The sequence below is a fragment of the Pezoporus flaviventris genome, unplaced genomic scaffold (assembly GCF_033815535.1).
Source record: "Pezoporus flaviventris isolate CSIRO_AGI_PZ_B2104156 unplaced genomic scaffold, CSIRO_AGI_Pfla_v1 ptg000015l, whole genome shotgun sequence".
In the NCBI taxonomy this organism is placed as follows: domain Eukaryota; kingdom Metazoa; phylum Chordata; class Aves; order Psittaciformes; family Psittacidae; genus Pezoporus; species Pezoporus flaviventris.
In genome coordinates this window covers 6931841-6950048 of record NW_026892563.1, presented here as the reverse complement: position 1 = coordinate 6950048, position 18208 = coordinate 6931841, and positions in this window count along the sequence as shown.

Genomic DNA, 18208 nt, shown 5'->3' with positions numbered 1-18208 from the left:
GCTGAACACCACAAATAACTTCAGAGCTCATACTGAACCTAAATTTAATAAAACAGAGTGGGCATTTCAAAAAAGGGATATGCAGTTTTCACCTGTGTAAGACAGCTTTGACTTTAACGATGTTACTGTTGGTTTTATCTTCATTACTGTTGAATCTCTGATTACATGAAGCCCATAAAACCAGGAAATACTCTGATGCCTTGTTCTGCTCCACAGATTTATCTCCTCTACATTATCCACTTTTCAGAGAGCTAAAAGATTAAACCTCCTTGACCTCAATTTCTCGAGTGTACAGTTCTAGCTCTGACCAGTTCCTTGATGACTTCAGCTTTGCACTCAGCATTTACAATTTGGCAATAAATTTTGATATGCATTTTTTTCAGGAAACTTTTTTACCAAGGCTTACAACAGGGCAAGTGTTGGAGGGCCAAAGCTAAAAGCAGGCAAATCTGTTCAAAGTCACAGGAAAACTGGAACAATTCATACTGATGAAAGATTAAGAGATGAGTTTCTCCCAGTGGACGCATCTCAGCCACTGATAATGCAGACAAGATACTGGGCTGGTTTGCTGAATAAACATCACATGGAAGTCATAGAAAACTCTGATATGGATAAAGAAAATATATTTATTGAGTTCTCCTTGCTCAGGGATTTTCCACAGTAGGTTTGACAGGAAATTGATTCCTTTAATGAGCTTTCCATTCATTTACAATGTGGTTATTAAGGGCAAACTAATATTTCATTTTCTCAGCGTATGTACTTCTGCTATAGCTGTAGCTCACAATAGCTGTCAGCTCCACTTAGACTATAATCTTGAGTTCATAGGAGAACAAATAATGGAGGAAAGGTGTAGGTAGCAGGTATAAACTAATTTTTACAACTGCTTGTCTGTCTCAGGCTCTGGAAATTCTCTCATCTCTTCACCTCCAGGAAGCCTGTATAGTCTTTAACCTGTGTTCTCTTGCTACATTTCAGAGCAAATGGCTGCTTAATAAAATGGCTCTCCATGGGATGCCAGTCCTTTTGGCTGCCCTGCTGGTTGCTCAAACATTGTTTTCACTCACCTTTAAAATTTCTAATAACATCTTTCTGGTAGCTCACAGGATCTCAGCTACAGGAAGAGAAGCCGAATAATGCTGATTTATATTTTCTCTGCTTTGAGGGAATCCTTACAAAATGCAGAACTGCTGAAGGTCAACTTCTATTTTCTTTGATAAAATTACTAGGTCGTTGATCTTTCCTAATGGCAAGGGTATTACCAAAAATCATAGGAGACATTTCTATATGAAGGAATATTATTTACCTGCAGATTTATGGAAATTCTATTAGCAGCTGCTCTCTTTGCTCTCTCCAATGTCTGTGAGTGCCTATACAAATACTTTCAAAGTTGATAGAATTTATTCAGTCTTGCAAAAGCAAAGGAATGAAGTTAAACCACCTGCTAAAACATATCCTTTCTTCTGACCACAAGTGATTTATCTTAGAAAATAATAGTGTGCATATAGTCTTATCTCTCCTTTCTCAGCCTTCTCATCATACTATCCTTAGCAAACTATCTTCAGCAAACTATCCTCATCAGCTACTGAGGAATCTGGCACAGAAGCATGTTAATCTGAGAGAAGACTGAATGGGAAAGGAAATGACAAAACTTAAATGGTCATGTTAACACTGCTTTGATGTGTGAAGAAAACATGCTGTTTATGACACTCTGGTATTTTTACTGCTTTTTCAGTTTGACGTTTGAAGCTTCAAAATACAATTTTTCATATATTGATTTTTAGAATTTTTTAATGCTTGGTAAAGACTTCAGAACTACTGATGGGAATGGTTGTCTCAAGATGTATGGACCAACAAAAGTTACATATAGAGTCTCTGTGAAGGACTTAAAATGCTGTTCTGTTATTTCTACCCAATGCCATAATTCTGTGTGAAAATTCAGAATAAAGGTTTTTCAAGAACTAGATTTATGTTTCACAGAATGACTATTTTGAAATACAACCTCAGCTGTAGAATCACCCTCAGAACATTTGAGTATCTACATATCTTCGTAAGTCATCTGCCTCAGGATATTGAGGAACACACACTCAATCCATTTATTTTAAATAGAATTATACAAATGCTTACCTCTGTTTTTCTTCATTTGCAGAAGTTTGGTTCAGCAAAGGCTCAATTGTCTTAGAGGATGCTATACAAAGAAATTTAAGAAAAGCTTTTTTAGCTGAAACTGAACCGCTATTTTTGTTTCACACTTTTTACTGAAACAGTGTTCAGCACTGATTTTCAAAACCCAAACAGGATACTTACAATCAATGTATGGTTTTCTGTCTGGTTTCTAATATCTTTTCTTTTCAAAAGAGGAGCCCTTCAGAAATCACTAGATTCTTATATACATTTTACTTCTTATACACGTTTTACTTCCCCATGTCATCATTAGGTCTGTCTTTGACAATAAAATATATCTTGTGTTGAGAATATAAGAACATTACTGTTGAGATAAGTTAGTATAAAGAAAATTTGTTTTATTTGTTTTTAGACTAATGTACTTCAACTGAGGTCAATGAAGCTATGTTAGTTTTCTGTTAATCCTAAAGAGTTTTGAACTGAAACTGATGTGGAACAAAATGAGATTACATGGAAATGAGAAAATTGGTGCTACTTCTTTCAAATAAATGGCATTGCCTATCCTTAAAAAAAGAAGGTAATCTGCTGTTACACCCTACCACAGCAGAGAAAGACCTATTTTTAAGGTCAGGAAAAATAAGCAGTACCTGATATAACACAAACCAGGCCAGCATCATGAGAATAGTATGACCCTAGCAAAACAGTGTTTCTTGACATTATATGTCAATGTGAGTAGTGGGCATTTGAAAGATAGCATTGCTTTCAGGAATAGTTTATATACATATAACCTTTTGAAAAATAAGAATATGCAGCCTCTCACAGCAAAATATAGGAGCTATGTTTAATTAAGACCTGGGCAAAGTAAATTTACTTCATTATTTAAGTACTGAAGAGAAACAATTGCTGCATCATAATCCTATTGACAAAACTTGCATGGATGGCTTGTCAACAACCTAAACAATTACAACACTGAAATAAATAAGCATTCAAACCTTGAAAATGCAAACTAGTCATTTTGGTTTTAGCAATCAAACTATCACACACCTATGCCAAACAGTCATCAGGTTAACAAGCATTTAGTTCAATTAATTCATGAGAATGAAAAGAATTCTGATGCATCTCTGCTTCACAGCCTGGAGTCCTTCAGAAGCACTCCAGGCTGTGACCAAAAGACTCTTAACACTGATTCCTCCCAAAAGGAATACTATTGTTTGTATTACTAAGATGTAGCACAGAAAGCAGACAAGGCTGTTTTCTCCTGGATGCATACTGAAATGACTAGCACTTTCCATATTAGAGTTGTCATGATCAGTTTTTACAGTGGATGATCCAAACCAGCTTGGCAGCACACACGTTTTTAAGCAATGCAGGACTTGGATGCTACAAATCAGCTCTGTAAAACCAAAAAACCCCAACCCCCCAAAAATCTAGTTTTTCTCTTTTTAGACAAACCAATCTGTACTGGTACCTACCTTCTCCTGAGAGCCAAAAGCAGATCTTGATTTATTTTTAGCTCCTATTGAGAACGCTGTGTAGGGTGTATGCACAAACAGGAAGTATTTAAACACTTATTCTGGGGGCCTTTGTTTTTCTGAAAGTTTTAGAAACACCTCTCTGATAATACTGAAAATGCTTTTGCAGTATCTGGATGTCCTCCAAGAAAAAGCCAGTCTTTGAAGTCAGTCAGAATCTCACTTTGCAAGATCCATTCATTATGCTACCGAATACTTTCTTTCTTAATGCATTAATTTAGAAACTCCCAAAAGCAGCAATTTCAGGACTATAGCCACAGTATTAGAGAAGCTAAGAGGTAGCACTGTATTTTCATCCTCATAAGTGTAAGATGACTGGAATAACATTTTGAGAATCCATCATCACAGACCCCTGGAACACATTTGTACTGCACAACACCTATACAAAGATCAAGAGTGTATGGTTTTCAAACCTGCCTTCACTATGAATTCTTTGAATTCTGAACCACAACTAAAGCATTTCTTGCCTTCAACACAAATATTACATTTTTTGGTGAGAGTTCACTGTTCCAGGGAGCAGAATTAGTTTTGTTCACATAAAAATTCATTAAAAATATCACTGGAAATCCATCAGCACTTGGACAAATGGTTTGAAGGAATCAGAAACTCAAATAGCTAGCTGTAAGGGATTTTTCAAAAGTCTTGTGAGCCATTAAGTGCTATAACAAAGGCAAATTTCTTACCAACAGTAAATTTTAAGAATAACTTTATCAAATTACAGAATTTACTGAAAATGTTATTCTTCCATTTCCTTGTATTACCTGCTCAACGACTACATTTCCTGGATAATTCAAGAAAGCTAAGTACCTCTGTATTTTTTACACCATGAAGGGTTTTTCAATGTAATACATATGTTCATCTTGCAATAAAGTATAACAGCAAGAGAAATAATTGTATTTAAACAGAAATTGGATGCAATACCAGTTTTCATCAGAGATCTCTACAGCATCAACAAGAAATATAAAAAGATGAACAGGACAGCTGAGAATGCATGAGCGCATATACAGTGTTGGATATCAGAAGTTTCAAAGAAGTAACAATGTGGGTAGTGTAAGGGTGACTTTTCAAATTAAACTCTGCTAAAGTGATTAATGGTAAAGTTTTTAATGGCTCAAGTTTAACTAAATTACTTCAATGTGCTTTGTTTTACAATGTGCTTCAATTTACTTTGTTGTGGTATATTTCACATAAGAAGCCTTTGTAAAAAAGACCATTAGTGTCTGTTATCAGTCATTGGAGGAATAATATAATTGAGGGGAAGAATCTATTTAGAAAAATCCTAAGTGGCATGAAAATTTGCACTTTAGACATTTAAGGCCATCCTGAATTTCAAATGCAGCTAGAGTTGCTGCTGCTCTCCTCTCCAGAGCTGAAAATAAACTTGCATGCTACCAAAAACAAGAGAAGGGAAGCATAATGAAATCTAGGAAAAAATAAAACTAATTTTAAGCTTAAATTAAAACTAATTTTAAGAATTTCAAACTACAGTTGGAATTCTTCAAACTATCTGGGTTAATTTTATTCTCATCATTATAAGGAATGCTGGGGATAACAGTTGAAAGGGATCACTCAGGCAGCGAGCTCTGTCCATTCCTGTTGCAGAGGATATTGTTATACAGCCCCTTATATATCAGGTAATGGATGCAGAATTAGGCCAATGCCAATGTCAGGAAGTTATTCCTAATGCAGATTGTGTATGAATTCTGAGGGAGGGAGAAAATTATACGTATTATAGAAATGTATGGCAGCTGAAAAAGATTAATTCTCAGTTCAAGGGAAAGAATTTAACCTGCAGACGCCTGTTTTGTTGAGGATAGTCCAAGTTATAATGCCATTATGTTTTTCATTAGCATCAAGTAAGAGTGTATTTACCATTAACTAGCTACTATGTTTAGATAAGTCTGCCTATCAGTAAAGAGCACGGCAAAGTTATTTTAATGTAACAGACATCCCCACTATTACAGGACAAAGGAACTGAGACATGAGTTGATGACCTGATGAAATCAATTACCAGATCTAAATAAAGGAGGGTCTGTAGATGTAAATTTACCTTAAAAAACCCTCTCAAGAAAGGGGTACTGAAAAGACTCCACATCATGGCCTTTCAGGAAAGAAGGATTTTAAACATTTTCAGGATTTCCTGCATTAAACACTGAGCTCTCATCACCCTCTGTTAAGATACAAGTGCATCACCCAAGCAAAAGCAAGTCAACCCTCTTTCACTTGGCTTCTAAGAGAGATCTTATGTATCTCTGAACTTAAACAGCAAGCAAACCTCAAAGCAGAGTTAAACAAAGATGGAAACAGCAACATCTTGCATAACAAGAAGTGGGTTCTGGTGAACGCGCTGGATGTTTAGGTGAGGAGCAAGTTACTTGCTACAGAGAATCATAGGAAGGGACATTTTCTGTATCCTTCAACAACACATATCTCTGGATTTCACCGCAGTAGCAAGTGAAACCTGATTCTTTATAGGGAAGCCAGCCAACTTCCCTTGCACTTTTCCTTCCCACTAGTATATCGACTGTACCACTCAACTTGGTGTCACTTGGAAACTTGCTAAGGGTGCATTCAACCCCACTATGTCGTTAAAGAAGTTGCTAAACAGACTTGTTCCTAGTATAGAACTGAGGGACATCACTTGTTGCTGATCTCCACTTGAACACTGACCTGTTGACTGTAACTCTCTGGATGCAACCACCCAGCCAACTCCTTATCCACTTAATAGCCCATCCATCAAATCCATCTCTCCTCAAACTACAGGTAAGAATGTTTTTGCAGACCAATGGCCATTTAATCAGTATTGCTCCATTCACATAGTGAATGAAAATCATAGAAAAAATAATTAATTTCTGAAAAGGAACACTATCAAAAAGTATAATCTTTATATTGATTGTTCCATATCTTCAAAATTTACTGCACTTACTGCAGAATTATCCAAAGAGATGTGTTACATTTCACACTGCAGTCAGTTGGTGACATTGTGACAGTCTTAGTGATGTCAGCTTTGCTCTCCTAGAGAACTGGTCCATGTTTGACTTTGTCAGGAGGCTCTTGGGTGAAGTGCAAGTGTTCTGTGACTGAGCTACAAGCATTTCAGATATGTGACGTGGCTTGTCAGGTCATCACACAGACTGACTCTGTCTGCAAGTGTTAATACTTTTGTCCCAGACTTCAATTCAAAATCTTGCTCAACACCAAGCAAGTTATTTTTGCACATATTGAAGAAATATATAAGAAACTATGCAAGATGACTGATGTTACTGAGAAAAGCTGCATGCAGAGGAAGCAGCAGTGCCCTCCTATGACAGTCTCCTTCATTAACTACTTTATTCTTTTCAAAACCAAACCAGAAAATATTGGAGAAGCAAAGACACTGCTGGCTTCTGACTGTATCTGTGTTTTTTCTGTTTCCTGAATCCTGGCCTGGTCACATAAAAATGCTCCTTTTCTAACGAGTTATCTCCTACTGCTGATTTGTCTTTCTTATAGGAATCCATTTTAATCCCTTTTTTCTCCCTGGGTTCTATGTATAATAGAGTTCCAAGAGCATTCTCTACACTGATCAATTTTTGTTGTTAAAATTTAGCCTTAACATTCTTTCCTCAGAAGAATTTTTATTGGTCGTTTGCCTCACACTGGTATCTGCTACACCAGCTCTCTGGCAACAGCTGTGTGAGGGACGGATAAACAACATAGAAAGTAGGAATAGAATCATGCTTTATCTACATTAGCAAGTACTGCAGCACAGTAAAGTGGGAAACAATGCATAGAATAAAACAGCTATTACTGAGGATTTGACATTGATAGTACATGCATTTCAGGGGTTTTACTTTGGGCTAGCTCCAATCTGGTCTGTAGAACCAGTCCCATTAACAGTTGGAGAGCATTAGGTACATTTCTGGGAAGAATCTTTCAGTTTAGATTCACCCAGAATAATCTAGATTGCACAATCCAAAACCGCCCTGCAATGCAAACAGTCTGTGGGGATACTGGAGGGATACATTTTGAAAACAACCTTCCGAGCTGAACTAAAACACTGACTAGACTGCTGTACCAAGTTCCTTCCTTGAACTTCTTTTCTTCTTTATTCTCCCCCTGTTTTTATCATTTAGAACAAAGTGGGAAGCAAGCTTTCTAAGGTAAATAAATGAAGTATTTTCTCTCTTAATGACACCAATCATAGCAGAAGAAACAGCTGAGGTACTATTATTTTTCTTCGCTTTATTTTCTGCTTAATATTTGCAGAAGCACATAGCACTGCACTGTGGAGAAGAACAAGTTTTAAAAACAGACACCACAAAAGACTAGAAGAAAACAGCTAAATCATTGTCAAAGAATGTGTATACAGGAAAGCAAAGGATATTTGAAATACCATCTTTAAATTTGACATTTATTATGCCTGTATATTATTTTGAATATTTCTGAACTGTTAGGGTTCAGAATGAATGGCTTTTTCATTTGTGTCAGAGAATCAGCTGTTTCTTAAGAAATGTGATCAATAAATTCAAGTAAACTTGCAAAGCTGTCTAAGTTAAAAAGAAAGGAACATAGTGAACCCATAACTGTCACCAAAATTAAGTTAGGATGGAACAGAAGAGCATGAGATATTAAATGAAACTAGACTTTTTTTAAGAAGGAAAGCAAGCCAAAAGAGAAGAGCATGAGCTATTAAATGAAACTAGACTTTTTTAAGAAGGAAAGCAAGCCAAAGATAGTGAATATGCATTCATACCTGTTTGCCATCCTTGGCAAGGCAAATGAACTAAAATTGGATTTTTAGCTGACACACGCAGCAAGAAGAAAGTAGAGAAGTGAGAACGTGACTTGACACATAACTCAGATAGGGATAAAGGTGATTTTTACAGTAACAGTTTGTAAACATGTAGGAAAACATGCTCACTTTAAAACCAGACTGATCTGTAGCCTCAAAGAGGGGCCTCAAAAATGGCACCTGAAAGGGGTTTGCTTTTCTTACTGTAATGACTGCTTTTACTTTTAATCTGATTTGCAACCAAGCACTGATGAACCCATCAAGGAGAAGGTCACAAGAAAATCCCAGGACACACTACAACTAAAGTGCCATTTCTGACCTCATGTCACTGCAAGAAATTCTGAACAAACTAATAAATTAAAAAATAAGTTGATTACTTTGTTCCCCTATAAATATAATTCTCTTAATATAATGCTACAATTTATCTTTTCTTTTGATAATGCCATTTACATGAAAATGGCTTTGTGGGGAGAAAAAATAAATCAAAACTAAACCAAAACAACCTGCACTCTGACCAAATCTACTAACTAGTCGTTAAAGAGATAAGCTTAATAATGCCCAGTAAGAGTCTGTTGCAGAAGGAGAATGAAAAGACACAAGCATTTTCTACAAGGAATAATGAATCTTTTCATATATCTGGTTGCAACCATGTCAGCTGCCTCCTGCCAGCCTCCTTAGAGGTTATTGACCCCAGCAGCCTGGGCATTCAGCTACTATCCAAGCTCTCTTTTCATGATTTTAGCCAAGCTGAGCTGAAGCAGTAAGGATCAAACATTTGTATTTAATGGGGAAAATAACACATCATGAGGCTGTACTGCAGTAAACTGCCTTGTTATGGGAATCAAATTTGCAACCTCCTGCCTCTTACTCTTCCCTTTAAATAAAACGTGGACATCCAACCTAAGACCTCCTTTTGATCATGTAGAAGATGCATCAGAAAAGATACATTGTTGAATGTATGCATGACATCTAAACTCATACGAAGCCAGTATATTGCTTCACAGTTCAGGAAATTCAGTACTTCCCTTAAGATGTTTCTGCCCCCCACTACCTTTTTTTAAAAAAAAAAAAATCCATGACAAAAATTTCACAATTTCGAAGTAAAAATTTTGAATGTAAAGATTATGTGGTATCATGGTTTAAACATGTAACAGACAATTCAGATTTCAGAAATGCAAAAAGCCTCATTAAAACTTTACATGCATGTTTACTGCTGCACTTTTTTGTGTGCATAAATATAGGTTGAGACAACCATACCCATGACAGGCTGTGCTAAGAAAGTAAAGGGATTCAGAGCATGGACATAGGAAAAAATGCAAAATAAGTTTTACAATGCATCAGTGCACATGCACAACTCAAATGGATGAAAACTATAAATTGGCAACAAGTTTTCATAAGAAAGATGAGGACAGCTTGTCCTTCTGTGCTATTGAAAGCACTCAGTCATGTAAGGCTAAGAATACTCTTATAGGTTCAATCTGTTGGCTGAAAAACTTTCTCTCGTGATGGGTTCAAATTAAGATTTTCCTGGCCTTGACAGAAATAAGCAATTAACTAAAACTTTTTACTCATCTACAGACAAATTAAGGTTGGTCAGGCACATTATCTTGATATCTTTCTGAAGCAAACATAACAAAGGTAGTTTAACTCATGAAAAAAATGATGAAATATTGAATGTTAAGAAACTGGGTGTGTAATTCCAAGGTCTAAGCCTTCACACAATTAATATTTCTTGCCTGTGTAAAATTTCATAGTTAAAACCAAAAGATCCTATAACTCCATTTGGCCCAGATAAAGCTCTTTTTGTGTGTATCAGTTTGCTCTGTAGGTTCCCTAAAGAAGCCAAGATTTCATATTCCTAATGTTTCATCATAATTATTTTTGAAATGGAGAGAACGAAACGAACCACAACCAAGAAAAAATTTAGAAAACATGACTCCTTACCTGCAAAAGACTTGAGCTATCCCACACAACACCCTTGTCTCTAAATTGGAGAGACATCAATTTGATGGATGGACCACTCAGTGGATAAAGAACTGGCGGGATGGCCGCACACAAACAATTGTCATCAATGGCTCAATGTCCAGCTGGAGACCAGTAACAAGTGGCGTCCGTCAGGGGTCAGTGTTGGGACCGGTCTTGTTTAACATCTTCGTCGCTGACATGGACAGTGGGATTGAGTGCGCCCTCAGCAAGTTTGCCGATGACACCAAGCTGTGTGGTTCGGTTGATACGCTGGAGGGAAGGAATGCCATCCAAAGGGACCTTGACCCACTCGTGAGGTGGGCTGGTGCCAACCATGAAGTTTAACCATGACAAGTACAAGGTCCTACACCTGGGTAGGAGCAATCCCAGGCACAGCTACAGGTTGAGCAGAAAAGAGATTCAGAGCAGCCCTGCGGAGAAGGATTTGGGGGTGTTGGTCGATGAGAAAATGAACATGAGCCAGCTTCAGTGTGCGCTCGCAGCCCAGAAAGCCAACCGTATCCTGGGCTGCATCAAAAGGAGCGTGACCAGCAGGTCGAAGGAGGTGATCCTGCCCCTCTGCTCTGCTCTCGTGAGACCTCACCTGGAGTATTGTGTGCAGTTCTGCTGTCCTCAACATAAAAAGGACATGGAACTGTTGGAACAAGTCCAGAGGAGGGCCACGAGGATGATCAGGGGACTGGAGCACCTCCCGTATGAAGACAGGCTGAGAAAGTTGGGGCTGTTCAGCCTGGAGAAGAGAAGGTTGCGTGGAGACCTCATAGCAGCCTTCCAGTATCTGAAGGGGGCCTATAGGGATGCTGTGGAGGGACTCTTCTTTAGAGACTGTAGTGACAGGACAAGGGGTAACGGGTTAAAACTTCAACAGGGGAAGTTTAGGTTGGATATAAGAAGGAAATTCTTTCCTGTTAGGGTGGTGAGGCACTAGAATAGGTTGCCCAGGGAGGTTGTGAATGCTCCATCCCTGGCAGTGTTCAAAGCCAGGTTGGACAAGGCCTTGGGTGATTTATTTACCGTAAGGTGTCCCTGCCCATGGCAGGGGGGTTGGAACTAGATGATCTTAAGGTCCTTTCCAACTCTAACTATTCTATGATTCTATTTATCAATTTAATCAATTAAATAATACTTTGGCAGTTTTTAAACATTTTCACTAGTGCAGACCTTGATCCGTATGTTCCTATATTTTGAGGGAAAATGCGGTCAAACTCTTCAGAAATGCTAAAGCACAAGAGAGTAAAGTGCTACATACAAATATACCCCAAGTAGCTCTAAGTGAACAACCTTATACAGTGAAATTGGTAATAGTTTTGATAGTCTGCCTTTCCAATCTGCTGCTTGGCTGAGCCGTACCAATACACATATATTGCTCTGTATAGTGCTATCAAAGATAATCAAGACAGTATCCAGATTAGCTCTGCCTGTGTGAAATCGTTCTATGTAGACTATTTCACATTGAGAACCTTAACTCTACTATGGGAAGCAGTAGGAACCTCAGATTCAACTTTTGTCCAGTTCTGGCGAATTTCCAAATTAAATTCTGAAACCAAGGTGGATTCAGGCAGAATCCATCTTGATTTTTAAAATATTATTCACTCCACTGTTTCCATGTTTTGTATTTTGCTCAAAGCCTGGTATTGCCTGCTAATCTTTTTTTGTTTCTTCCTTTTTTTTTCTCTTTTTTTTTTTTACTTAGATCTATACCATTTTTATGAAACTGATATTTTTCACACTGCCACAGCACAGTTTGCTGTGCAAATACTGCCGTCTTTTAATACGTTTTTGTGAGAGTCAAAAGGTGTGAATTATGATACTGAGAGCAAGAATTTAGGGAATGCCTATTGCTATTAAAGCAGTAGTAGATCTTGTATTCTCTGACAGGTATGCAATTCTGAAAGCACTATTAGGAGCTAAAGACACTATTGGATTAAGGTTAGTACCCAGCTCTGCAGCTATGATTAAATGCCCATAGAATTGAGCTGTAGAGTGCACTTATTTTTAATGTCATCTTTCCTTATAGCAGACTTTCACCTTGAGCTGCATTTCCTCCAGAAAGTCTTCTGAATTGTTTTCTCATTATAAGCACACAGTCTAAGGGGAAAATACCCACAAATTCCATCTAGTCATAGTACACAAATATTAAATAGTAGAAATTCTTAACATAACTATTTAAAATATTTCAGTCCAATCTCTTCCTATGTCTTACTGGCAGCTCATGATCAATACAAACCATGGATATCACAGTGACCCATGACATCTTTTGCCTAACTACTGATGAGAGAGGAATGTGGCTAACAGATAGGACAAGAAAAATACATTAATTTACACACCCCCCCCCAAAAAAAAAGAACAACAACAAAAAACAAACAACACAACAAACCACCAAACAATGAAGAAAGGGATCTGGTGATGTTATTCACAGTCAGCTACATTTGGAGCCATCTTAAGTGTCTGGACACATGATTTTTTACCTTTGTCTACCACAAGATAGGAACTCCTCTTAGATTTGCTTAAAAAGAAAGGTTCATGAAAACCAAACATTTGTAAAGATCAGTAACTGAATTTTCTGTAATTGGTGTGTCTTTTACTTTAGAGGTTACTAGTACACAGTTTGTAATCAGTTCCACTTAAAAACCCACTAAGAAACCTGTGAATTCCACCCTTCAGACAAAGTCCCAGCTGCAAAAAAACTTTCTATTTCTTAGTCTGAAACATTTGACAGAAAAGATTGTAAGCATTCATATCTAACATCAACAAAGTGGAAAATATATTGAAAAAACTGTCCTTCCTTCCTGCCTTCCTTACTTCTCCCTCCCTCCATCATTTCTGACCCATACCGAAAGACCAGCATGTTCTTAGTCTTAGTAATAAGAGATAGTTCTTCAGCACTGGAGGCAATCCTTAAACAAGCATGAACTACAACACTTTGTCCTTCATGTCTACAGTGTACTCTATGAAAACATACTTCTGTATTTTGAAGTCTGCTCATGCACTGTTATTACAAGAATCTGATAATGGTTGTCCTTTGATGTTCTTTTAAAATATATGCAAATCCTTATCTTCTATGGGATTATTTTGATGATTAGAAGTTAGTACACAGCCTGAAAAATAAATAAAATTTTGATGTACCATCTAATTCTACAGTGTGGTAATATTTAGGTATAATTCATTTTTGTAAATGGTCTTTGTATGGAATACCTGTTTAAGATGGTGTGGTACCAACTGAAGCCTACATCAGTATGACCATTTACATTTTACATACCATCACAACTTTCTTATTGCTGACATTAACATCTTTCATCGTCTTGCAGCTCTTGTTCTACAAGATGCTGGTCACCCAAAACATGAGGAAAAACAAACAGGGCTGCCATAAAATGAGCTCTACATAGCAGCTAAAAAACCTTGGAATGCCTATAGAACTACTCTGAAAACAAAAAAGAAATCCTTCAGGTTAAAAAAGCATCACATTCAGGGATCAAAATTGTTGACGACTACTAAAAGGAAGAGGAGTACCTACTCCAAATATTATTTTTAATCACTTGCATAAGCAAGCACTGTCTTTTACACATTTCAGAAGCTCAGTGTGAGTTACTGTCAAAGCCCAATACTTTCTGACCAAGGTTTTATAGATATTCCTCATGGAAGATGTAATGTTTAATGTTAAATTTACTTATTTAAAGACTATGTTATATGAGATTTCCGATTTAGAAGATACAAAATTTATTACATTTCACAATACAAATGTAAATTACACTTAGCAAAATGCATATACAGCAATTGGAATACCTAGTTCAGCAACAGTGTGATTCCTATTACTGGTCTCTATAATATGCTCACCATCATGACACTAGTATTCTCAGTCACCAGGAAAGTATACATCAATTGAAGCCAGCTCAAGCCCATTACTCTCTTCAAAATTCTTTTGTTAGTTCAGGTTTTGTACTTGCTGTTGGCCTCAGTCAGTCATTCACTCCCCTCCATGCTGGTCTAGCTAATTCAGGGAGACATTCACAGTTTTTTAATGAACTCAGAGAAACATTTACACCACCAACTGATCCACTCAACTGTTGATAGCTGTTTACCTAAAGCAGAGATCACCCTCTGGTCCCCCTGGTGCTAAGTCAGCTTCTTTGCAACAGCTGTGGTCAGTCACAATTTGCATTATTCCATGAGATTCATGAGCACATCTCCTTGCCTATCTCCTCTGAGCCTTCTCCCATTGATTGTTGAGGTTTATTTGTCAGTCACAATTAGTCTTGATAGTAGACTTAAAAAGAAAAATCAACAGAGAGAGTAAATGGAAATACAATTGAAAAACATGGAACAGAAACTGCTAGAGTTGGTGGATACAGAAAAAAAAAAAAGAAAAAAAGAAATGATAAAGCTAGAATTTAGCCATACTCCGAGATGCTCTAGAGGAGCGACCTATTCTAGTAGGTGGAATACCTCCTTACTAGGCACGCTATTCATAACCTGTGTCACCACCTAGCACTGCAGCCAGTGAAACTATCAAGTAACTATATAAACCTGAGTAACTGTCTCACTGTCATGAAAGACATTATTTTCAAAATATGCCTATGTGGTAGGAAGATATTAGTCTCCTTTCACAGATGGGAAATTGAAGTCTGAGACAGACTGTTTTATCCAAGGTCAGTCACAGTATCTGCTGTCCAAGCTGGGAAATGAATAGAGAATTCCACAGTCCTACACCAGTACTCTGCCAACATCCCATCTAATTCTATCATTATGCTTTTGTTGAATATGCCCTTAATTTAAACTTTATATTGGCTTAAAATACGGCTCTGCTTGCAAACCTCTTTTCAAGCTTGTAAGGAGTTAACGCAGTAGAAGCTAAAACTTTTAGTAACTGCAAGTTATTTTAATTACAGCTCACAACTGTATGATATTCTTTTTTCTCCAAACATAAGTAAGTCTTTACACAATAACTTTTTCAGATAATTAAGAAGTAGATCAATACCAAGGATTAAGTAGTTTAGCAACACAAGGTTAATCAAAGTTAATATTTAATTCATAAGGAGAATAAACTGGTTTTGTTGTGTTCCAGATGATACTTTTAAATGAAGTGCTTATATGGAAATAAAACAGTGTTTCCCTTTATTTCTTTTCAATTCATAGCAATTCTAACATGAGCTCTGTAACATCACATCTTCCATTGATGTTAAAACACATAATACCACAGGCATCTGATTCCTACACTGCAGTAGAATGTTTTAGATCTAAATCGTGAAATTCATAGTGCTAAATTCATATGATTAAGCCAGCTATATGGACCTTTACAATCAAGGTAACTGTTACAACTCTGTACATCTATAATTTTTATTTTCTGTGTATGAAGAAAAACTTTAGAAATGAAAATAGAGAAAACCTATTTATGCTTTGAGCTGGTGATTATCTGGAGAACTATTAACATGAGGAAAAATACAGCACCTAATGGCAAGCAGAAAAATGAAACGGGTGATAAACAGAAATAAATAAAGGTACTTTTAGGAAAGCACAACAGACAAGTTTTATTTATTATTATATTTTTGTGATTTTTTTTTAATTCCTTCAATGCACTGCCAGCACTTTTGTTAAGCTGACTTTTCTTTTCTCTCTGAGGAACATTATATTTCTATTGTCCTTGGTATCTCTTCAGATTTTGTTATTATGAAATAATTTCAGAAGAGTGTTTCTAGTGAAAAGAACACTTGGTTTGTCACTGTTCCTTGCTTTCTGAATAATGTATATCCAGTTTCTAAAGGTCATAGATGGAACATTTAATAAATAAACTTCAGACAAAATCTCCTTGTGTACAAAGGTGTACAAAGTTGTAAACATTGGTTTTCGTTTTTGTTTACTATAGAGTCAAAGCATAGACAGTAAGATGGAAGCAGAGCTGCTCTGCTCATGTTTCTGAGCTGACCATAACATTTTAAATCTCAGAAAAAGAAATTAAAAAACCTCTAAATATAATCACTAAGTCAAGGACATCATGGAAACCGAACAATTAAAGAAGTGCATACAAGATACCTTTTTTCATTGCTGCATTACAAGGAAAATGGCAAATCACAATATTACCAATCTCTGCTGTCCCTATGTGTTATGATGATGTAGCCTATGAAAGTCATAGGAATTTAGGAACTGTTATGCATAACATTCAAGCAAGGCTCCATTAATGCTAATGGAGCTCAGAGTAGCCTGGGACACCAGTAACAGATGATATAGACTCCTCTGGACAGCAGCCTACACTTTTACAATTCTGTGAATTATCACAAATTTATAACATATTGCAAATTATCAGTATCATATTTAAAAATGTCTCTGCTTTGAGTGATTGTTTTTCTATAAAGCAAACATATCAGTCTATTGTATGCTTTAAATCTGTGAACCTTTGCTCCTTTATCTTCATGGCATACCACAATATAATTGCATATGACAGTATGTGTCTGTGGTACACTTGAAACCTTAAACAGACAACTATGTATCATAAACTGCAGTCCAAAAATATCATTGTCAATGTGCTGAAACATTATCTTCTTAAGGTAGTTTAGAGCTATAATGTGGTTTCTTTCACCTTCCCTGTCTTTATACTCTGTGGTGCAGCTCTCAAGAACTTTTGTACTTCCATTGTCCATTGGTCATCACAAAAGTGGATATACAAAAAGGTGAATTTCAAGTAAAAAAAATCAGAAAATCACTCAAAGAACTGTGTCATAAGAAGAACTAATGTGGCGCAATAGATATTAATGTCATTCAGCAAGGATCTGTGCAAGCTAATAAGTAAAAATATAGTGATTCTGCACACAGTTCATGTAGTATGGATGCAGATAAAACTGAAGAAGTGGCTCTAACATGTAATAAGAGCTCACTTGCTTATTTTATTGCTTAAATTCTGGTTCCTGAGCTGGTGGATATATTTGGTTTTAATGCCATTTTACAGCAGACACAGTTTAAACTGTCTGATATTATTTTCCAAAGCCAAGAGACACTGTAGTCTTAGAAGTGCAGGACTTGGGATACTTAATATTTTTAATGATCTACTCTGAAACAGTCTTTGTGCAAAATGAGGCTCTGATTTACAGTAGAAAAAAAAAACAACAAAAAAAAAACCCAACAACAAATAGAAAAACAACCAACCAAACAAAAAACCAAACCAACAACAAAACCCCAACAAAACCCAAACAAAACCCGATAGAAAAGCAGAGTTGGTAGAATTCCAGGGTATGTTGGTTTGAGTAAGGAGAGACAGATAATATTTTGTCTCTAATGGCTGAATATTATTTTTCCTAAATATTACTAGCCTTATTACTAAGACCACAAGTTGCCCATTGTATTTTAAAAGGCATACTATCCTGTACTGAGAATGAAGGTGAAAAGTCATCTACAGCTGTCTATATGCTAGCACCATGCAGTTTGGTACTGTTGTTTTTACACTTACTTGCTTAGAATTTGCCCTTTCTTTGCTGATGTTATGAGAAAAGGCTCATAGGCTTGTAGGAAAAGTAAGAGAAAGCTAGCACAGTTTCATTATGTGCTGCTGATAAGAATGTCTGAACTATTACAGTCTATTTGAAAATGTCCTTGGAGCTTTAACTTAAGCTTCTCTGGGGAAAATAAAAGTCCTAATAGATCATTCTTCTAATAGTAATGATAACAAATAGAACTGATATCAGTCAGCTGTTATATATCAGGAAAAATAGCCTCCTGTTTATTCTAAAATGGCACAGTCAAACAGCATCTGCACTGTCTCATCTTGCACATTTTCTAGGGAAAAGACTTCTTCTTGTTATTTAGTTAA